This window comes from Cynocephalus volans, chromosome 9 (assembly GCF_027409185.1).
Source record: "Cynocephalus volans isolate mCynVol1 chromosome 9, mCynVol1.pri, whole genome shotgun sequence".
Classification (NCBI taxonomy): Eukaryota; Metazoa; Chordata; class Mammalia; order Dermoptera; family Cynocephalidae; genus Cynocephalus; species Cynocephalus volans.
Genome location: NC_084468.1, coordinates 4010369 through 4029000, shown reverse-complemented (window position 1 = coordinate 4029000; position 18632 = coordinate 4010369). Strand labels below are relative to the sequence as shown.

Below are 18632 nucleotides of genomic sequence, written 5' to 3'. Positions count from 1 at the left end.
TTGTTTGAGCCACTTGGACTTGGGATTTTTGTTATTTATAACACCCCCCAGATCACTGGCGTTTGTGATTTCACTGAAATGAGCTCCAGGAGGCTTAAGTGTCCTTGGCGTGGCCAGGGGCATGGCATTTGGATTGCTTCAGAGCAGTCCTGGAGGACCTCGCCCTGCACCTGCTCCCTGGTCTAGCGGGCATGCTAGGAGGATTCCCGTGAGCCTCTGGCTTCCCCGCCCCCTCTTCAGAGATGGAAAGAAAGATGACACCTCCCAGCTCTTCCTCAGGCAAGACTCAGAGGGAGGAAAGGATACCGACTGCGTGCCAGGGAACCTCCTCAGCGCCCAACCCTCTGAACAATGAAAGGGAAATACAGGTAGGCGTGCTGTGGAACAGTCCCTGGGTCCCCAGTGCCCCACTGAGCCGTACGCTGAGGGGCTGGCCCTGCTTCCTAGGCTGCAGTGTATGCACCAGACCAACGGGCAGTGCCCAGGGCCCAGAGCCAAGGGGCAGAAGCAGCATGAGTGGTTCCTGCCACCACTGTGTGCAGTGACCCCTGAGTGGACTTTGTGTTGCTGTCCCTGCAGTCTTGGGCTCTGTTGTGTTAGAGGCCCTGGTTCGGTGGGGGGGGAGATGGTGGTGCTTTTGCCAGGGGACAGAGTAAAGCTTCCACTGGACCCATTGAACTTGGAGCTGACTGTGAATGGGCTCCTCATGCCGATGGACCCGAGGCAAAGAAGAGTTCCTCTCTGGGGAGGGGAGACAGCCGTTGAGCCTTGCTGTCATGAGGAGCTGGTGATGCCCCCAACGATGTGGGACGAAGGAGTAGGAAGCCTGGAACAGGCAGCTTCACTGGGGTACTTCCAGGTTCCTCCGCTCCCAGAGGTGACAGTATTAGGAGGCAGGTGTGCAGGGCAAGCAACTAAGGGCTCAGACCCCTTGGGGTGGGTATTGGGGTCCCAACCCTCGCTGATGTGCTGCCCAGGGTGAGCAGAGGAGGGAGAAAGTGGGCATCGTGGTAGCTGCAGGGCCACCTGAGGCTGGGATGGGGTCTTGTCACGCTGGCCTCCCAGGTGAGTCTGTGGAGCTTGCAGAAGCCCGGGAGGCTCTGGGGTCGGCTGCCCCTGGCAGGGGCACGAGCAGAGCAGAGCTGCAGGGGGGTGGACTATGCCAGATACCTGAGCTGCAGCCTTCCTGCCACCCCGCTGCTGCTGGGGAAGCAGCTTTACACGGATACAATCTGACAGTTCCGCCAGCCCCCGCCGCCCTGCAAGCATCTCCCGCATTCTGCCCTGGCCTCACTGATGCCAGCATAGGATGCCTGTGGGATTTCCTGTCACACCAGCCTGGTGGCACAGGGAACTGATGACCACGGGCGCTGCTGACCCAGGGGCACAGGAGCCTATGCACAAATGGCCCCTTCCAAGCCTCGAGTGGAAGCTCTGATGCCCGTTCACATGGCTCCCCGGGAGAGCCCAGTGATCAAGCCCCGGTGGGCAACAGCACAGGTAACGCCCTTCACAGCAGGGCGGCTGTGGGGAAAACGGGTGGCAGCCTCTGAAGAGATCTGTGCAGTAAGCTCCTTAAGCCCAGGAGCTGGAGGCTTTAGATTCGATCAGTGGTGGACTGATTGATTGATCCAGCAAAGTCTGGGACTTGAGCGAAAAGGCAGTCTAGGGAAACTGAGGACTCCCAGCAGACAGGGGGGTGGGGGAGAGGAGAACAGGGAAAAGCCAGCACAGTTTGGCGTCACCTGGTCCACACTTGACCTACCTCACAGCTGGGGATGCCCAGGCTCAGAGAGGGTGAGTGCCCTGCCCGAGGTCACACAGCCAGCTCTCAGCAGAGCCAAGAGCACCACCAAAGTGACCCAGGGGGCCTGCCAGAGCATTTTATCAGATCACTCCCCCCTCATCCTTTTAGAGAGTCAGGTCTGTCTGATATTTGCTCTCCCAAGGTGAGAACAGACCTGGGGTCTGCCTGTGTTTCCTTATTCAAATGAGCAGCTAACTTTCCAGGGTGATGGGGACAGGAGGGGACACTAACAATACTCCCCTGCATGGCAGGCTGGCCCCAGAGCAGCCTGGCTGACATTACTGAGCGTGTTGTCTGCACCTCACCTGCATTAACCTGCAACCCTACCAGCAGCTGCTGAGCCTGCTAGCTCCATTGCACAGATGAGGTGACTGAAGCTCGAGAGATGTGTCCTCCCAAGGTCACCCACAGCCAGGCATCAGCAGAGTAGCAGCAGTGCCCCTGAGTGTGCGATGCCACAGTCCACGGCCTGAGCTCATTTAATCACAAACAGTCCTTCCATGGGGGCGGAAGGGGGGGAGGTTTGGACCATGTATATTTTAATGGCTTAAACAGCAAAAAATTTGTTTCTGCAGTTTCTGTCGGTCAGGAATTGGGGTTCCCGTGGCTCAGGGTCTCGTATGAGGCTGCAACCAGGTATGGGCCAGGGGCTGCTATCTCATCCGCAGGTTCCCTGGGGCCCGGGGGACCCACTTCCAAGCTTGTTCAGGGGTGAGCCCATTTGGGAGCTGGGAAAACTGAGGCTTGGAGAGGGTAAGTGTCTGACTGCAGAAAGTGCAGCCTGCAGTGTGAGAGCCAGCTGAGCTTGTTGGCCTGTGCAGAGACACGGTGGGTCAGGTGGAGATGGCGTGTGGGGTTTCCTGGGCGTGGAGCCTGCTCTGCCTTTGCTGGCAGCTGCCCTGCAGTGCCCACGGCAGACTGCACAGACATCCACGGCCAGGGCATTCTGAGTTCTGTCCTGACTTCACAGGTGGTAGTGTGCTTGGTGTGGCACCTGTCCAGGGTCACCCACGGGGTCTGGTGGAGGCTGGACACAGAGCAGGTCTTCCGGCTGGAGGCTGTGCTCATGCTGCAGCCACAGCTCCCGTTTCTCCAGCAGCAGGCACGCCTCTGACCTAGCACAGGGCCTGTCCCTGATGCGGTCAGCCGATGACCCTGGTCACCCCAAACGCAGCGCCACAGGCCTGACACTTGAGCATGGGAGCCACCCCATCGAGGCAGGCAGGACGGTGGCCGGTCACGAGTCTAGGCTGTGGCCAGAGCGCCTGGGCCGTTATGTCTCATCCCACTCCCCAGCCATGTGACGTTGGGCCCCCTTCGTCGTCCCTAGAGCAAGCAAAAAATAGCCCTCACGCTGGTGATCTGACGCAGCCACCCAGGTGAGTGGGAACCGCGTAAGCATGTGCTCGGGACAAGGCTGGTCAGGGTAAGCGATGGATGAACATTCTCCACCCTTAAATTAAGAACACCCCCATGTGACTGAGCATCGGATCTGCAGCCGGAGAGAGGCAGTGAGTCCCAGCACACTCCCCGGGCAGGCCGTAGGCTCTCCCATCCACGACGCGAGCACTGCAGGAATGGCTCCCACCGAGCCCTCGGCCCCACTCAGAGGGTCTTAGCCCGGTGCCGTCCTGCGGGAGGGCTCCGGAGGCCTTGCTGCCGGTCTTCCGGGGTTCCGCTAGAGGGCAGTGGTGGGCTGGGACCCCCCTGCAGGCCGGGAGACTAAGGCTGATTGTCTCGCTGGGCCTCCGTCCTGGACGTCAGAGAAGCTGCAGGCGGCTGGTCTGTCTAGAGAGGGGGAAACTGAGGCCCAGAGGGGGACAGACATGCCCAAAGCCATCAGGGAGGGAACCGCCCCCCTGGCTCATCAGCACACTGGTTCACACTGGGGGCTGGTGGGGAGACAGCCCACAGCAGGTGACAACATCGTCAGGGCTGCTGAGGTGCAGCTCCAGGAGCCCGCATGTCCGAGGCCCGCCGCCCAGCGTGTCCTCAGCTAGCCCTGGGCTCCAGCCGCCCTCAGAGGGGGCACCTCTTTTGTGTATAAACTTGCTGAGAAACGCTTCCATTTATAAACTTGCATCAACAAATCTCTTGTACTATCACACTAATAACATTTCTTCATGGCAAAAATGATCATCGTCTTGTTATAAAAGTAACACACACGGGAAACACAGAAAGAGCATAGGAGCGATTCGTCACCCAGCCTCGTCACGGTGACAATCACAGCAAATGTTTCATCCACTTTCGTTTCTTTTCTGGAGGCTCGAACCCCGGACCCGGGTGCTATCAGCGCCACCCTCTAACTGAGCTAACCGGCCAGGCCCTGTCTCATTTTCTTCCCGTAAAGAGCATTTTTAAAAGCTCCAACAATTCAAGATGTTTTGGGATCCCCCACCCCGCGCCCCACACCTTGGAGAGTGCACTGGGAATGTTTCCCACGCAGTCCCTAACTGTTCTGCCACCGCTACACGTTCTCCAGCACCTTCCCTGGGGCTGGGGCTGGGGCTGACCCTGGCTGGCCTTGGGGAGGGGGAGTCCCGGCTGCCTCCGCAGGGTGAGGACTCCTGGGCGTGGTGAGGACGACCCCTCCCCACAGTGGCAAGTCAGAGGACTGGGCTCACGTCCTGCTCAGCCTTGGTGTTACCCCACCCGCTGGCCTCAGCCTTCCATGTGGGAAGCCCCGACCCCCATCATGGTCTGCCTGTCCCCACCCTGCCTGCAGGTCCCGACTGTCCTTTGTCCCCATCTGTGTCTCTGGCTCCAGGAGCGTTGCTTATCCCAGAAGGAAACAGACCAAACAGTCCACTTGCTGCGGGCTTTGCTTTTGCTCCAGGGCTCCTGGCCCATGCACACCCTCGTTATCTGGGATCTTTTAGCTTCTCTGGGCGGTTCCTCACTCAGAGGGCATCATGCCTGTCCCTCAGGGTCACCTTCTGCCCTTCTCCACCTCACCCGCCCTCACAGGCTTCTCCACACTGCAGGAAACTGGTCCAGTCGAGTCACAGCCCCCTTCTGGGCTAATGGGGTGGTCTGGCCGGCACTTTTAGGATCAAGGCTGACCAAAGGAAGGTGCACTTGGCTTTATTTTTTTTAGCAAGATTTCTAAAATGGTCTTCACAAAAATAAGACAATAAGTTTAGGACTTCGGAGATTTGTGTGTTTTTAAACGAATGAGCCCATCAAAATTAGATTAAACAGAGGCCCTGTGAGGCTGCAGTGTCACAGCTCACGTCATCAGGGTGCTCTTGCATAATGGAGAGGAGAAGCGTCTCCCTCAGGCTCACAGACACCCCCAGGCACCCCCAGACCACGGCTGCCATGGGGGGCGGGTAGAACGATGCTGTCCTACAGTCTGGTACGTGTGTGGGGGGTGCTGGCTCCAGTGACGAGCTCCACGGAGCCCTAAGTAAAAGGGTGCTCACAGGGCCCCCATCCCAGCCCCTTCCACTTTGCAGATGGGGAGACTGAGGCCCAGAGAGAGGTGTGTCTCATCTGCAATGGGGCTGGCATTAAAAATGCAGGGCCTCTACACAGCTCGGCCCCATGAGAGGACCTGCCAGGATAGGGGAGGGCAGAGGACTGAATCTCCAGCACTAAAAGGCTTCTAGTCTCTGTGACTTTAGCAGTGGGAAATCCTGAGAGGGAGGTGGCCTGGGTGGGGACTCCAGCTTGGGGACTTCCAGGGTAAGATTCAGTCCAAGTTGCTGAGCTGCTCGGGCCTTTGTCTGTGTACCTGGAAATGGGGACAGCTCTGTAGACCACACTGTGTGGGTGACACCCAAATCAAAGACACAAGGAGAAGCCCCCAGTGAGGTGCATGGCCCCCGCAGGCCCTTGACCTGGGGGAGTGCCCAACGCAAAGGGAGGCCCAGGACTAATCATGTCTAAGCCCCGGGACCCGGCCTCCCCTGGTCTAGTGACCAGAGCACATTCCCAGAGCCACCAGGTGGGGTCCTGCAAGCCTGCCTAGGTCCGAGGCAAGCCCTGCCTGAGAGCTTGGGGGTCCTCCAGGGATTCCAGGGCTCTGGACTCAGACACAACTCAGTCCCTGCAGGGTGTCAACCAGTGGAGCTGTGGAGTTGGGGAGCTCACACCCCTTCACAGACCCTCAGCTACCACTGAGTGGTGGGGTGGGAACACTTCCCCCATGTGGCCGGGCCTCCTGGATTTTCAAGAATAGCCAGATATCCGGTTTTATTGTGAAATCTTCCCGCTCTTAATTGTTGAGAATGAATTCAGAAGTCTTTCAACACCACACCCAGAGGGCTGTTGGCAGGACCGTGAGCTCCAAAGGCCGGAGCTTGTCCAGAATCCCTGGTCCTGGGACAGCACCAGACATAGGGGCACATGCACACGAGTGTTGTGGAAAGGAAGCTGGGGCCTCTGGGCTGGAGGGACAGTAGACTGTGACTATCACCATCAGACATCAAAAGGCAGGCTCCACAGAAGCAAATGTAGTGTTCTCATAGTTAAAGAATAGTGTCCAACAGTGGTGCATTCATTCATTCATTCATTCACATGGGTAAGGGGAATGGAGTGCGCTCTTGCCCGGCCCTGAGGCCCCACTCACGCCCCATGCCCCAGCATTTCCCACCTCCCGGCTGAGCGACCCTTCCCCATGACAACACAAATCACCTGTATGGTTGAGAGCCAGAATCCCAGGATGCCTGATGGAAACACACGTCCAGGGGCGTGCGTGTGCGAGCGTGCACGTGTGTGTGTATAGGGCATTGTTCTAAGCCCTCAACATTTATGAACTCATTTATTCCCATAAACACTTGATGAGGCAGGCCAACTACCTGCTGTTCTTCCATTTCAAAGATGAGGAAAGGGAGGCACAGAGAGGTTAAGAAACCTGCTACATGTCACACAGCTAGTCCTGGAGGCAGTGGCTGGGCCCCTGGTGGTTCAGGGGGTCTGAGGAGGGGTGGGGGAGGTGGTGTCTTTCACAGACCCAGGTACCTGCCCACCTGTTGAATATCTGAAGGTACAAGCCTGTTTGAAACAGAGGTTCCCAGGCTTGCCTGACATGATGGGTCACTTGGGGAGCTTGTTAAAAATCCAGATTTCTGGGCCTTGCCCCAGGAAATCCTGACATAGTGGGTCCAGAGTCAGTGTTCTGTAACTTTGAGGACAGCCCAGGTGACTCCTGCCTTGAGCAAGTTTGGCGACCAGTGTCTCTGGACACCACATGAGAGACCCTGCCCGTCTTTGTTGACTAAGAGCTGGCCTTACACCGGGCCCAGCGGCACACAGTAGGGGCTCAGTAAATGTTTGTTGAACTTCCCGGTCAGCTGCCATGACTTCCAGCTACAGGAATTGGGCTCCGCTGCAGAAGCCAGGCTCCCCTCCTCCAGCTAAGTGGTGGCCTGGCAGCTGTCCCAGGCCTGGCCTCTCAGCTGTCTCTTCCTCTCTGAGGTGTGGGGACCAGGTAGGTGGTGCCCAGCTCCCTAAAGCCCTGGGCAGACCAAACCGGGCCTGGGAGCTCCAGTCCCAAGCTCCCTGCGTCTGCTCATCCCCGCCCTGCTCGGGAATGCCAGCTGGGAGAGTTGACACTCAGATGGCTGATAAGGCGGGTAAGGAGGCGGAAGGTCATCGAGGAGACTTGGCCCTTCCTGGTGGGTGGGGCGGGCCGGACGTAGCACAGCCAATGACCTGGGCTGACTGCTCAGGCCATCTGATTGGAGCCTGCAGGGCCAACCTCACTGAAAATGTGCACCTTCCTGCCCGGGCAGGGCACTGTGCTGCGGGAACATCCTGAGAGGCCGTGACAGCAGCAGCAGGTGAGGGGCCCAGGAGCCTCCAGCTGTCCCTCCCTCACTCTCTCCCTCCCTCCTTGGCAGCGTCTGCCCTCCTGGCGGGGTAAGTTCTAGACATGAGCAGCATCTGCTCCAGAAGGCCCACACTCAGGGTCACCTGCGAGCTGGGGAGGGAGGGGAGGTGTGCACAGGGCGGTGTCCTGAAACCTGCCTGGCTGCGAGCCACAGGGCGGGTGCCGCTCAGGCAGGGTTCAGATGGCAGAGGAAGGGCTAGCCCGTGTCCGACATCTGAGAAAAGGGTGGAGCTGGGTGCTGTCGGGGTGGCAGGTGTGAGATGGGGGTGCCGTCTCCCCGTGATCCCGTGGACTGGGCGGGGTGGGGTGCCTCGTGGAAAGGGGAGAGCCCAGGGCCGCAGCCGGGGCCTCTGATCCCAGCTCACTGCTTCCTGGCTGAGTGAGTGCCTTAGAGAAATGGCTCCACCCCTCTGAGCCTCAGTTTCCCAGTCTGTAAGACGAGAGCATTTGTGTTGGGTGCCCAGTGCAGTGTCTACACATGGTCAACAGCTGTAGTTGACAGAAACATCCCAGTGCTGGTGACCCTGGAGAGGAGCAGGAGCCTGGGCTGGGGGCTCCCCGCTGCCTCTAATGCTGCCCCTGCTCTACCTGGACACCAGCACCAGGGGTCTCGAGGGGATTCCAGCCGTTCCCCTCCTTCACCCACCCCCATCACAACCCTTCCCCTGCTTCTCTGAAGCCTCATGGCCCGTCCCCTGGGGCCATAGTCCCTGCCAGCCCCTGAGGACGACCCCGCCTTCCCTCAGGGTGGGCCTGAGAGTGGGTTGTGAAGGGGGCAGGGGCCAGGGGTCGGAGGCTGGTGGGGCGGTGAGGAGACGGAAGGGGCCCGACCTGGGGGTGGAGGAGAACTCCGCCCCGCACCTTCCCAGCCCCTGGGGTTTGAAGGCTGCCCTGGCAGGGGAAGGCACATGGGTGTGGCACGGGCTGCCCTGGGCGTGAGGAGGCGCTCCGAGCCTCAGTCTCTCCATGCATGCAGTGAGCCTGGAGACCCCACCCGCCTCCCCTACAGGGCTGAGGGAACTGATTTGAGCCCCTGTGGACTGTGGAGCCTGTGCTTACCCTCCCCTCACAGAGGAGGGGCCCAGGCTCGGGGTGGCATGGGTGGGTGGCAGCTGGAGCTGGGACGCTATTCCAGAGGCCTGCCTCGGTTTCCCTGTGCTGCAGGGACAGTAATGAGAGGCAGGCTCTGCCCCAAGTGTCCCTGTGACTAACGCACATCCTCCGTGTATGGCTGAGGAAGGTGTGGCACAGGGGCGCTCCCGGGCTGGTCTCAACCTACAGCAAGTGGACCTGACACGTCACCCGTGCAGTGGGCTTCGGGCCTGGATTGGATCCCCCAGGGCACACCTCTGGGGTCTTTGGGCCTTAATAGTTCACTCTTCAAATATCAGGCTTGATCAAACTTACTGGGCCTTTTTGAAAAATAGACTTGATCTTTTGGAAAAGTTGTGGATTTGCAAAGCAATTAGGAAGAGCACAGAGAATTCGTGTGAATTCCCCACCCAGCTTCCCCGGTCACTAGCGTCTTATGGGAGCGCGGTGCACATCTCACGACTAGTGAACCCATGTGCGCACATCCTTCCTGGCTGAAGGCCACGCTTCATACAGATTTCTTAGTTTTTACCTATTTCCTTCTGCTATCCCAGGATCCACCCAAGGGACCGCATGACATTTAGTCCTCATGTCTCCTTGGGCTCCTCTTGGCTGTGACAGTTCCTCAGACTTTCCTCATGTTTGACGACTTTTTGAGGAGTCCTGGTCAAATATTTTGTAGAAAGTCCCTCAATTGGGACTTGTCCGTGTGTTCCTCATGGTTCGACTGGGGTCATGCGTGTTTGGGAGGAAGACCCCAGAGGGGAACGGGCGGCCTCCACACATTGCACCAGGGTCCGCGCCATCACCAGGACCTACCACGCTGGGGCCGACGTGATGGCCTGGCCGAGGCAGTGCTTCCTCACTGTGGGGTCACTCTTCTTCTCCTTTCCACACGGGCCTGTTTGGAAAAAGCCGCTGTGTGCAGCCCCCACTTAAGGAGTGGGGCGTCACGTCCCCCCTCCTGCAGGGCAGAGCAGCTCCATAAATTACTGAGAATTCTTCTGCACAGAGATTTGACTCTTCTCCCCTGTTTGTTCAGTTACTCAATCATTTATTTACATGAGGGAGGACTCGTGGACATTTGCTCCATGATTTGGGTTATAATCTACTACCACCTCATTTTGTTGCTCACATTGTTACAGCTCTCTCAGGGGACTCCTGTGTCCCTTCGACCTGCTTCCATCAGCGTGGGATTTCATTCATTCATTCATTCATTCACTCATGTGTGTGTGCATGTCCTTACTTTTCTGGCATGACAAGCCAGGCTCATCTGGATATTTCCTGGCCTGGTCCTAGAATCAGCTATTTCTCCAAATATCCTGATTGCTTTTTTTGGAGGATGGGATTAGAAACCAAGACCTACCTGGGTGTGAGGTGTGCTTGCTGATGCATAGGTGTCCTTTCTTTTAGGCCCTCTCCGCTGACGTGTATATACTTATGTGTGTACTATGTGTATACTAACCCACGCATGTATACGCATGAGTAAGCATTCCCACATTCAACGTCTGTGTCTTTATAGAGTCAAACATGAGTTCGTGCTGATGCCTCCAACTCTAACCCATCACCAGGTATATCATTCCACCCCGCCCCCGTCCATAACCTGTCAGTCCAGCACTGAGAAACCTGTCTTCTCCACCACCACCCGCGTACTTAATTGTTCAATTCCAGTCTATGTTTATAAAGGTAGCAGAATTGCTGACTCGTGCGCCTGCAGGGAAGCACCTTCCCCAGCTAGAGCGCAGCACGGATGCGCAGGTACGGACTCCACTCACTTCCAGAGGCAGGTGCCTTTGCCCCGCCGCCTTCCACGAGATTGTTCCTTGACTTGTAATCCACTTCACTGTTCTGTCACACTCCGCATCCATCCTCAGATCCCCCGTCTTCCTAAAATTGGGTTTTAATGTTTGCTCTTTGTGCTCCAAAGTTCAACGTCTTTGGGCCGGCCCGTGGCTCACTCGGGAGAGTGCGGTGCTGATAACACCAGGGCCACGGGTTCGGATCCTATATAGGGATGGCCGGTTCGCTCACTGGCTGAGCGTGGTGCTGACAACACCAAGCCAAGGGTTGAGATCCCCTTACCGGTCAACTTTAAAAAAAAAAAAAAAAGTTCAACGTCTTCTGAGAAATGCACGGTTGTCATGTGCCCACCATGAGATCATCATACAGAACAGCTTCACCACCCTAAACCCCCTGCCCCGCCTGCGCTTTCCTTTCGCAGAAATCTGAGTGCACCCCGCCCCTGCTCTAGCACACGAAGGGCGGTATGACACGTGCATCACTCAGTGTCTTGCTTTTTTCTGCTTGATTTGTCTCAGAGATCTTTCCTTGTAGGCATGAAAGTCCTCATTCTTTATGACAGCTGCTTGCGATTTGGTGTGTGGATGGGACATGATCTGACACCTAAGTTATTTCCAAGGTGTCCTGCAATAAACAGAGCTGTATTGCAACCTTGTGCCCTGCCATTCAGAAGTAAGCAGAGACCTGCAGAGTGAACTCCCAGAGTGGGTCTGCTGGTCAAAGGGTAGACACAACTGTGGCTTTGCAGGAGTCGGAAACCTGCCCTCAGATTGGCCCCACAGGCACAGTGCCCTCTGCAGCCCGTGCAGCTGTGCTGACATATGCGCCGATGGATACAGGGTGTCACCCATCGGGGGGTTGGCAAAGGGTCTCGTGGGGTCGTTTTGCACTTTGTGTTAGGGGAGAAGGACGCATCACTCCGTATACCTGAAGGCAATAGGCAGCTAGGAACTGTCCGCACCTTCCCGTGCTGTTTTCTGCGGCGTCGCTGGTTGCTGGTCGTTTCCTTGGACGTTCAGTGGGCATCGGCTTCTCAGGCGCAGTTTAATTAAAGGCGGCTGCTGGAAGAGGGCTCGGTCCAGCCTGACTCTTTTAGCCAAAACCAGCAGCGAAGTTTGTTTGCTGGAAATTAAAAGTAAACAGACTGAGGAAAACACCAGGCAAATCCCAGTTGAAGTACGTTCCATGAAAAGATCATGAAACACGAGGAAAATCTGAAAACAGTCATAGCCAAGAGGATCCAGAAGACACGTGATGAACTTTGACTTGGGGGGGAAAAACTGTTACAATATATGAAAGAAAAGAAAAATACATGCCGTGGTGTCCTCAGGGGGATTCTGGGGCAGAAGAGGGACACTAGGCAAAAACTAGGGAACTTGAATGAAGTGTGAATTTCAGTGAGTAACAATGTATCGATGTTGGTTCGTGAGGTGCAACAAAGTGCCACATTCATGTAAGATGCTAGCAAGAGGGAACTGGGCGTGGGGACCTGGGAACTCTGTACCCTTGTCCCAACTTCTCTGTCAATCTATAACTTTTAAAATAAGACATTTAGTTAAAAGAAAAAAAAAAAAAAAAAAAGGAAAAGAGCCATTTTAAAAAGTGAAGGGAACAAAGGTTGTGTTCAGCAGCTACTTGGTGTTCAGACCCTTAACCCTGGCGGCAGGGGTCACCTTGGCAGGAGCCCAGTCAGCCTCCCACAGAGCCCACCACCTACGGCCTGGGTGCAGTCCCTGAGCTCTGGTCCCCAGCGCCCCTGGCCGGGAGTGCCTCTGTCTTCTTATAGCCCCTGTTGGCCAAACGTGGGTGCCTGGTGAGGGCCATCACCCCGTCCTGTTGCTGGCCCTTCCTGTGGGCCATGTTCCTTCCCCTTCATGGTAGAGGAGGCTGGGGGCTGGTGGTGCAGGCCCTTCTCACAGTGGCTTCTGCCACCTTCTCCCCTTCCCTGTCCACCCTACTGGCTGCGCCTTTGCCCATCCCAGGACTTCTGCCTGCACCTTCCTTGCCTGCTCTGACATCGGCCTGTCCTTCAAGGCCCTGATAAAATGCCACCGCCTCCAGGAAGCCTTCCCTGACTGCCAAGCAGAGTTAATGTCCTCACCTGTCACCCCTGCCGCCCTACCCCGCCCCGGTTCACCCACTCATTTGGATTTGTCTGATGTTCTTCTCGTGGTTAGACTGCTCTCACGGGTTTGGGGGAGGAGGACTACGAAAGTAGGGAACATATTTATCGCGTGTCAAGGATACGTGCTGTCAACACGGCTGACCACCACTGATGCCAACCTCGGTCGCCCGGCTGAGGCTGTGTTCGTCAGGTTTCCTCCCTTCACACAGTCCTCTCTGGGAGGGAGTCGCTAGCTGCAGCCCACCCCCAAGGAGCAGCCACATAAACTATTAGGAATTCTTCTGCGCAGGAGGGCTGTCTCTTCTCTCGCATTTCCTTAGATATCTGATCATTTGTTTGCGTCACATGGACTTATGGAGATTTGTTTTATATTTTGGGTTATAATCTACTATCACCTTATTTTGTTGTACAAGTTGTTCTAGATTTGGCCATTGGGACGTCTTTCAGTTGGCTCCCATGTCCCTTTGACATAGTCTCGTCGTTATCAGTTTGGTGATCTATTGATCTGTCCATCATTTATCGATCTTTGATCTATCTGTCTACAGGAGGTCTTCAAAGAGTTCATGGAGAGAATTTCTACTTTTCCATGAACTCTTTGGAGTACCCGCATATCTATCTATCTATCTAGAGAGCTCTGTTACTTCTTGGCACTACAAGACGCTCCAGGCCCATCACGTGTTACTTCCTGCCAGGGAGTATATTTCACATGCCAAGGGCAGCTCAGAGCCCCTCCTGCAGGCAGCCTCCCTGGCTGTCTCCAGGCAGGATTAGGGGCTCTTTGGTGGCCCAGCCTCTGCCCACCCTCCGTCACAGCCGCTCTGGCTGAGCTGTCATCTGCTGTTTCCAGTAGGCTGAGGCTGTAGAGGGCAGGGCTGTCTGGTTCATCTATGTCCAGGGTGCTCAGCACTGGGTCAGGATCAGAGTAGGGCTGCCAGGGCTGGGGCTGGGCAATGTCACCTGCCAATCCTGCCCCTATTGAGTAATAATGACAATTGCTTTCCTTTGTGGGACGCCTTCTCCACACTGGGTGGGTGCTGGACCTGGGCAGACAGCCAAGGCACGACAGCGAAGCGGCTCATCCAGAGCACTCAAACTGGGCAACCGGCTCCAGAATCTGTGCTCTCCATCCCAGTGTTACAGCTTAGCATGAACTGTGCGGGTCAGTGTGGGGACAACAGGTCCAGGTACACGAGGTGTCTGGACCAGACAGCTGCCCTCTGAACAGAGAGCCAGGAAGACTGCGTGCGGCTGGAAAATGGGCCGAAGGAAGGGGGTCAGTGGCCTGCACAGCTCTGTTTAATCAGAGGCGTGGACAAATCAGGGACAAGCAAACCCTGTTCAGAACATAAGGGGCGACAGTTCCCGTTGGGCGTGGCGGCCTTTGTGCACAGACGCGCCCACCCCCACTGTGGGAGCTCTGTCTGTTAGTCACTCAGCGACCTCCTGTGCCCCTCCCGGAGGAGCCACAGTTTAGGGACCCTCATGTGACAAGCAAATGCACTGATGACAAAGACCCCAGTATGACACAAATGTGTCAGGGTCCTATGCGGTTCTGGGGAGGACTGGCAGGTTGGATGGTCAGCAGAGGCCTCTCTCAGTAGACACATGTCCTGGTTCCAGCATGGGGACATGGTGTGGGAGACATAGCGTGGTCAGGACCTGGCCTGGAGGGAGAGGGGCAGAGGGGCATGGTTGGCAAAGGTGGCTTGAGTGTAACAGGTGGGGACATAAAGGATCCTGTGCTGGGGGCCTCATGGGTCTGTCCACTAAGATTCAGGGAAAGTCTGGGGGAGGGGGAGGTAACTGGGGGGAGCGGGTGTCCAGTTCTGGCTGCATGATGTCCAGCTGGCTACTGGCCACCTGAGAGGAAGCCCCGGCAGTGTGGCCAGGCCCTGGGCCTCAGCTGGAACCTGGAGGTGTGGTCAGCGTGGCAGATAGGCTGCGGGAGCTCACACCTGGGGAGTGCGACCCCAGGCCAGGTGTGAGTGTGAGCTGCGGGGAGGAAGGCCGGGAGGCAGGAGAGGTGTCCACAAGGAGGGTGTGTCAGCAGGTAGGACAGTGACTCCTAAGAGGCGGGGAAGGTGAGGGCGGAGAGGGACCACTGGTTCTAGCAACATGGAAAGTCCTGGTGACTGTGGCAAGGGCAATTTGGGGAGTGTGGCAAGGTGGGTTGAGGCATGGGTGGGTCGAGGGGAGGCCGGGAGGGGCATGCAGAGCTGGCCAGAGCAGATAGCACTTGAGGCTTTTCAGGGAAGACAGCAGAGAAATGAGGAGTGGCAGGATGAGTAAAACGGGGGCCACACCCCGCACCAGTCTCCTTTGCCCACGGGTGGCCAGCACCCCCACGGGACGTCTCACAGCTGGGTGGGCAGCAGGGAGGCCTGCAGAAGTCCCCCCGAGTCCTCCCGCCCCCCCTGGTGGGCAGTGGCCTGGGCCTCAGACCTTGGTTTCCAGGGAGATCGTGCTTAGCTGGGAGGACTTCGCTCCCCAAGGAGGCGTCTGGAAAATGTGTGCCCACACTGGTTAATGTTTGTGTAAGCCAAGGTCCAGATCAACCCCCTGGATGACCGGGCTCTGGAGGACGTTGGGAATTCCAGCCAGAGTTCCACACTCTGATTCAGGAATGTTGGGGATCAGGGGAGTGAAGGCTCAGGGATTGGGGTGTCCCTGGGGCTCAGCTATGAGCTAGGACCTGGCTCCCCTGGGCTCCTGGGGAGAACAGCAGCCACAAAGCACCCGCCCCAATCCCCTCTGTGCACCTCCTGGTCACCCCACGACCCACTAGCCAGACGGTCCACCAGGGTACTCCTGAGATGGGGCCCCTCCCAGCACCATGACCTTAACCTTTCAGGATCTCCGCTCCTCACCGTGTTGGAGCAGGGACTGCTTAGGACCTGCAGGGCTGCTCTGGGGGTGTGTAAGGCCTGCCCTGCCCCTCTGTGGGCAGCAAAAAGAGGCCTTTCTGGCCAACTTGCTCCAAGTGGCCGAAGTCTCATGATTTGGGGTGTTGAGCAGGCAGCGTCCCTCTTCTGAAAACTCCCCAGGTGAGGAGCACTGTTCCCAGGAGTCCCAGGGACCGGTCTGTGGCCGGGTGCGCCCAGGGGAGGAGGAGTGGCTGTGGACCTGCTGGTCCGCAGAGTCAGCGCTTCCTGGTGACGCCTGCCCCGCAGAGCCGGACGCAGCATCGTCGGCCTCATGTCGCCGCCCGAGGTTGGGGCAGATTTCAGAGCGAGCCCTTTCCAGCCAGGCTGGAACAGACGTCTTCAGTGCAGCCAAGGCTCAGAAATTGCTGACCGCTTCCTGTAGGCCTCCAACCCGGTGGCCCAGCCCCCCATCCGGCCCGGGGAGGCCATCCGTCATCTGGAAAGGCTGTTTGGTCCCCATGTCCTTGTTTTGCAAAGAGCAGTTCCTGAAATCGTGGGGTCTGGAGCTCTGTGCATCTTTGATCAGGGCAGTTTCAGCAGCCGAGGCCAGAAATAACACACAGATGCGCGGTTGTGGAGTGCGGGCCGCCTCCTAGCCCATCCACATGCGACTCAGCACCAGCCAGTGCCGGCTCCGGGCTGGTGGCTTATCATAGTGTCCCAGGATACATCTGTTCTCAAACTGGGGTGCCCAGGGGAATCCACCCAGAAAGGAACCCCAGGGCAGGTTTCTGCCCTGCCCTGCCCTCACACCTTAGGTCTGTGCCGTGGAAGGTGTGCAGTGGTGTCTGTCTTCCTGGGAAACACTGCAGGCAGCCGAAGCTGGTCCGTGTTTTACAGATGAGGACCCAGTGAACGGCACTGCTCAGCATGGAGCTGGGGTGGGAGAGGGCGCATTCACCAGGCTGTGCCTGCCTCATGCAGGACCTGGGCTGGGGACCAATCGCTTAGAGTCACCTTTAGAAAGAAAGGACCATGTAAACCCTAGGAACCCTCCCTGTGAATTTGGGTGAAGGTCTCTCGGTTCCTGAGTCTCAGTTTCCCCATTTGTAAGCTCGAAGGATGGAAATTGCAACCTTGTTATCCAACTACCTGTCCTTACGTGATGTTTATCTCTCACGTTCTAAGTTTAGCTCATAACAGTACTTGATCACCTAGTTATCTGTGCACGTGTTTGCATAACTGCAGTCATAGCCAGAGTGGGGCAGGGCCTGTGTCACGGCACCAGTGGCCACAGCTCTTTGGTCACTAATGCCCATCCAGCCCCCCAGCAGCCGTGCCAGCCTCACTGGCCTCACCTGCCCCCTGCTCAGACATTCCCGTTACTCGAACCTTTCTGTGCCCAGTGCCAACATCACAGGGGACATCCCTGCACTGATCATTCCTATGTCACTGCTGGTGTGATCCTGAGCCGTCTCTAGTCACCTCCACCCCACCCCATTCTCTAGAGCAGGGGTCTGCAAACCACACCCATGGGCCAAATCCAACCTCTGTTTTGTGAATAAAGTTTTATTGGCTCACAGCCATGCCCATCCTTTTACTATATCAGTCTGCTTTCATGGCAGAGTTGTGACAGACTGATGGCCACCAAGCTGGGTTCCTCTCTGGCCCTTCAGAGAAAGTGTTTGCTGACTCTGTTCTGGAATGACTTGAGTCCCTGGGATGCCATGTTCTCCCGGACAGAGCTGCTGGCCTGGGAGGGTATGGGTAAGCATGCACCCCCTGGGGTCTCTGCATTCCTGGGAGACACCAGTTGTGACCTATTATAGATTAACCCTCGGGGGCAGTGCGACAGGGTCTATTCCTGGCTTTCAGTGTCCACAGTCACCTGAAGTGGCCATGGGAGACTTTAGCACTCTGTGTTCTGGAGCACAGCTGTCTGAGCTACAGCTGGGCTTAAGCACCCTTCTGAGTTGGCCTGTCCCCCGGGAAGCCCTTTACATCCCCTCTTTGCCTGGTTCCTCACCCTCCAAGATTTAGTCCAGGAACCTCCACTTCCAGGAAGCACTCCTGGATTTTGCCCTCCTCTCCTTCCCCTCCCTCCCCTCCCAGTCTTCCCTCTGTCACTGCACCGATCATGCTATATCACCCTGATCAGTTTCCTAGTCCATCTCCCCCACTAATCTGTGAGCGCTTTGTGGATGGGGACCCAGAAGAGGGAGCTGGGATAGTGGGGCTGCTGTCGTGGGAGGCAGGCGCAGTTCCACACTGTAGAGCCGAGTTATCTGGAGGTACACTGCGGGGTCCACAGCAGAGGTGGGACCACATACGAGGCATGCTGTCCAGGATCCCAGTTGGGTGGGGGGTAAGTCTGGATCCTCTTTCAAGGCCTGAGATCCCATGCTGATGTAGCTCACGACTGTCCCAAAGAACCTAATGTCCTCTGAATGACATGATGAAATTAGAAGCTGCCTTTTGTCTTTACAAAATGGCAGTTTTTACCACTTGCCCCACGAGGCTAAAAAAATACAAAAGTAAGAGCCATCAGCTAAGCAGAAGGTGGGAGGGTGCCCCCCCCACTGCTGTAACCCTGGGTCTTGTTGGCGGCCTGGGGCAGCCTGGGGCTCCGTTCCCCACTGAGGCCAGTCAGCCTTTGGTGCCTGTGGTCCAGCATCTGGTGGGGGCCATCCTGGGGGCTCACTGAAGCTCCACCACCGAGGAAGGGGAACCGCACTCAAATGACAGGACAGACCCCAAGTTGACTCAGGGTGGGAAAGGGGCTACAGAGGACCTCCTGAGACAAGAGCTCCCTGAGAAGCTGCAGCTGAAGGGCTTGGCTGGGGACTTTGTGGCCACAGATGGGTGGGTCCCGGGTGGGTGGGATATGGACTTTCCCAAAGGCCACTTCTGAGTGCCACCTGGGATGAGACTTTCATCTCAAAGGAAGCCTTTGAGTGTGTCCCAGGTGAAAACCCCTGGGGAGACAGGATCCGAGGAGCAGTGTGTGTTTAAGGAGACTCAGATGAGACAGGCAACCACAGTCCCCACGACCCCTTGAGGAGGCTGTGCCCAAGAACCTGAGCCTTGGCCTCCTTGCCTGACGGGCAA

At 57.0% G+C, this 18632-nt stretch overlaps 1 protein-coding gene across 5 annotated transcripts in view; it reads left to right on the top strand.

Annotated features, from left to right (window-relative positions):
- Positions 1-165: 165 nt before the first annotated feature.
- Positions 166-18632, top strand: part of SH3TC1 (SH3 domain and tetratricopeptide repeats 1) — a 55672-nt gene continuing 37205 nt past the window's right edge. For 4 of the 5 annotated variants that reach the window (XM_063108037.1, XM_063108039.1, XM_063108041.1 and 1 more), the window contains exon 1: positions 166-368. The gene's annotated coding sequence lies outside the window, so the exon portion shown is untranslated. Of the gene's footprint in view, positions 369-7656; positions 7673-18632 lie in introns of those variants that run through there. The other variant, XM_063108038.1, reaches the window with a different exon arrangement.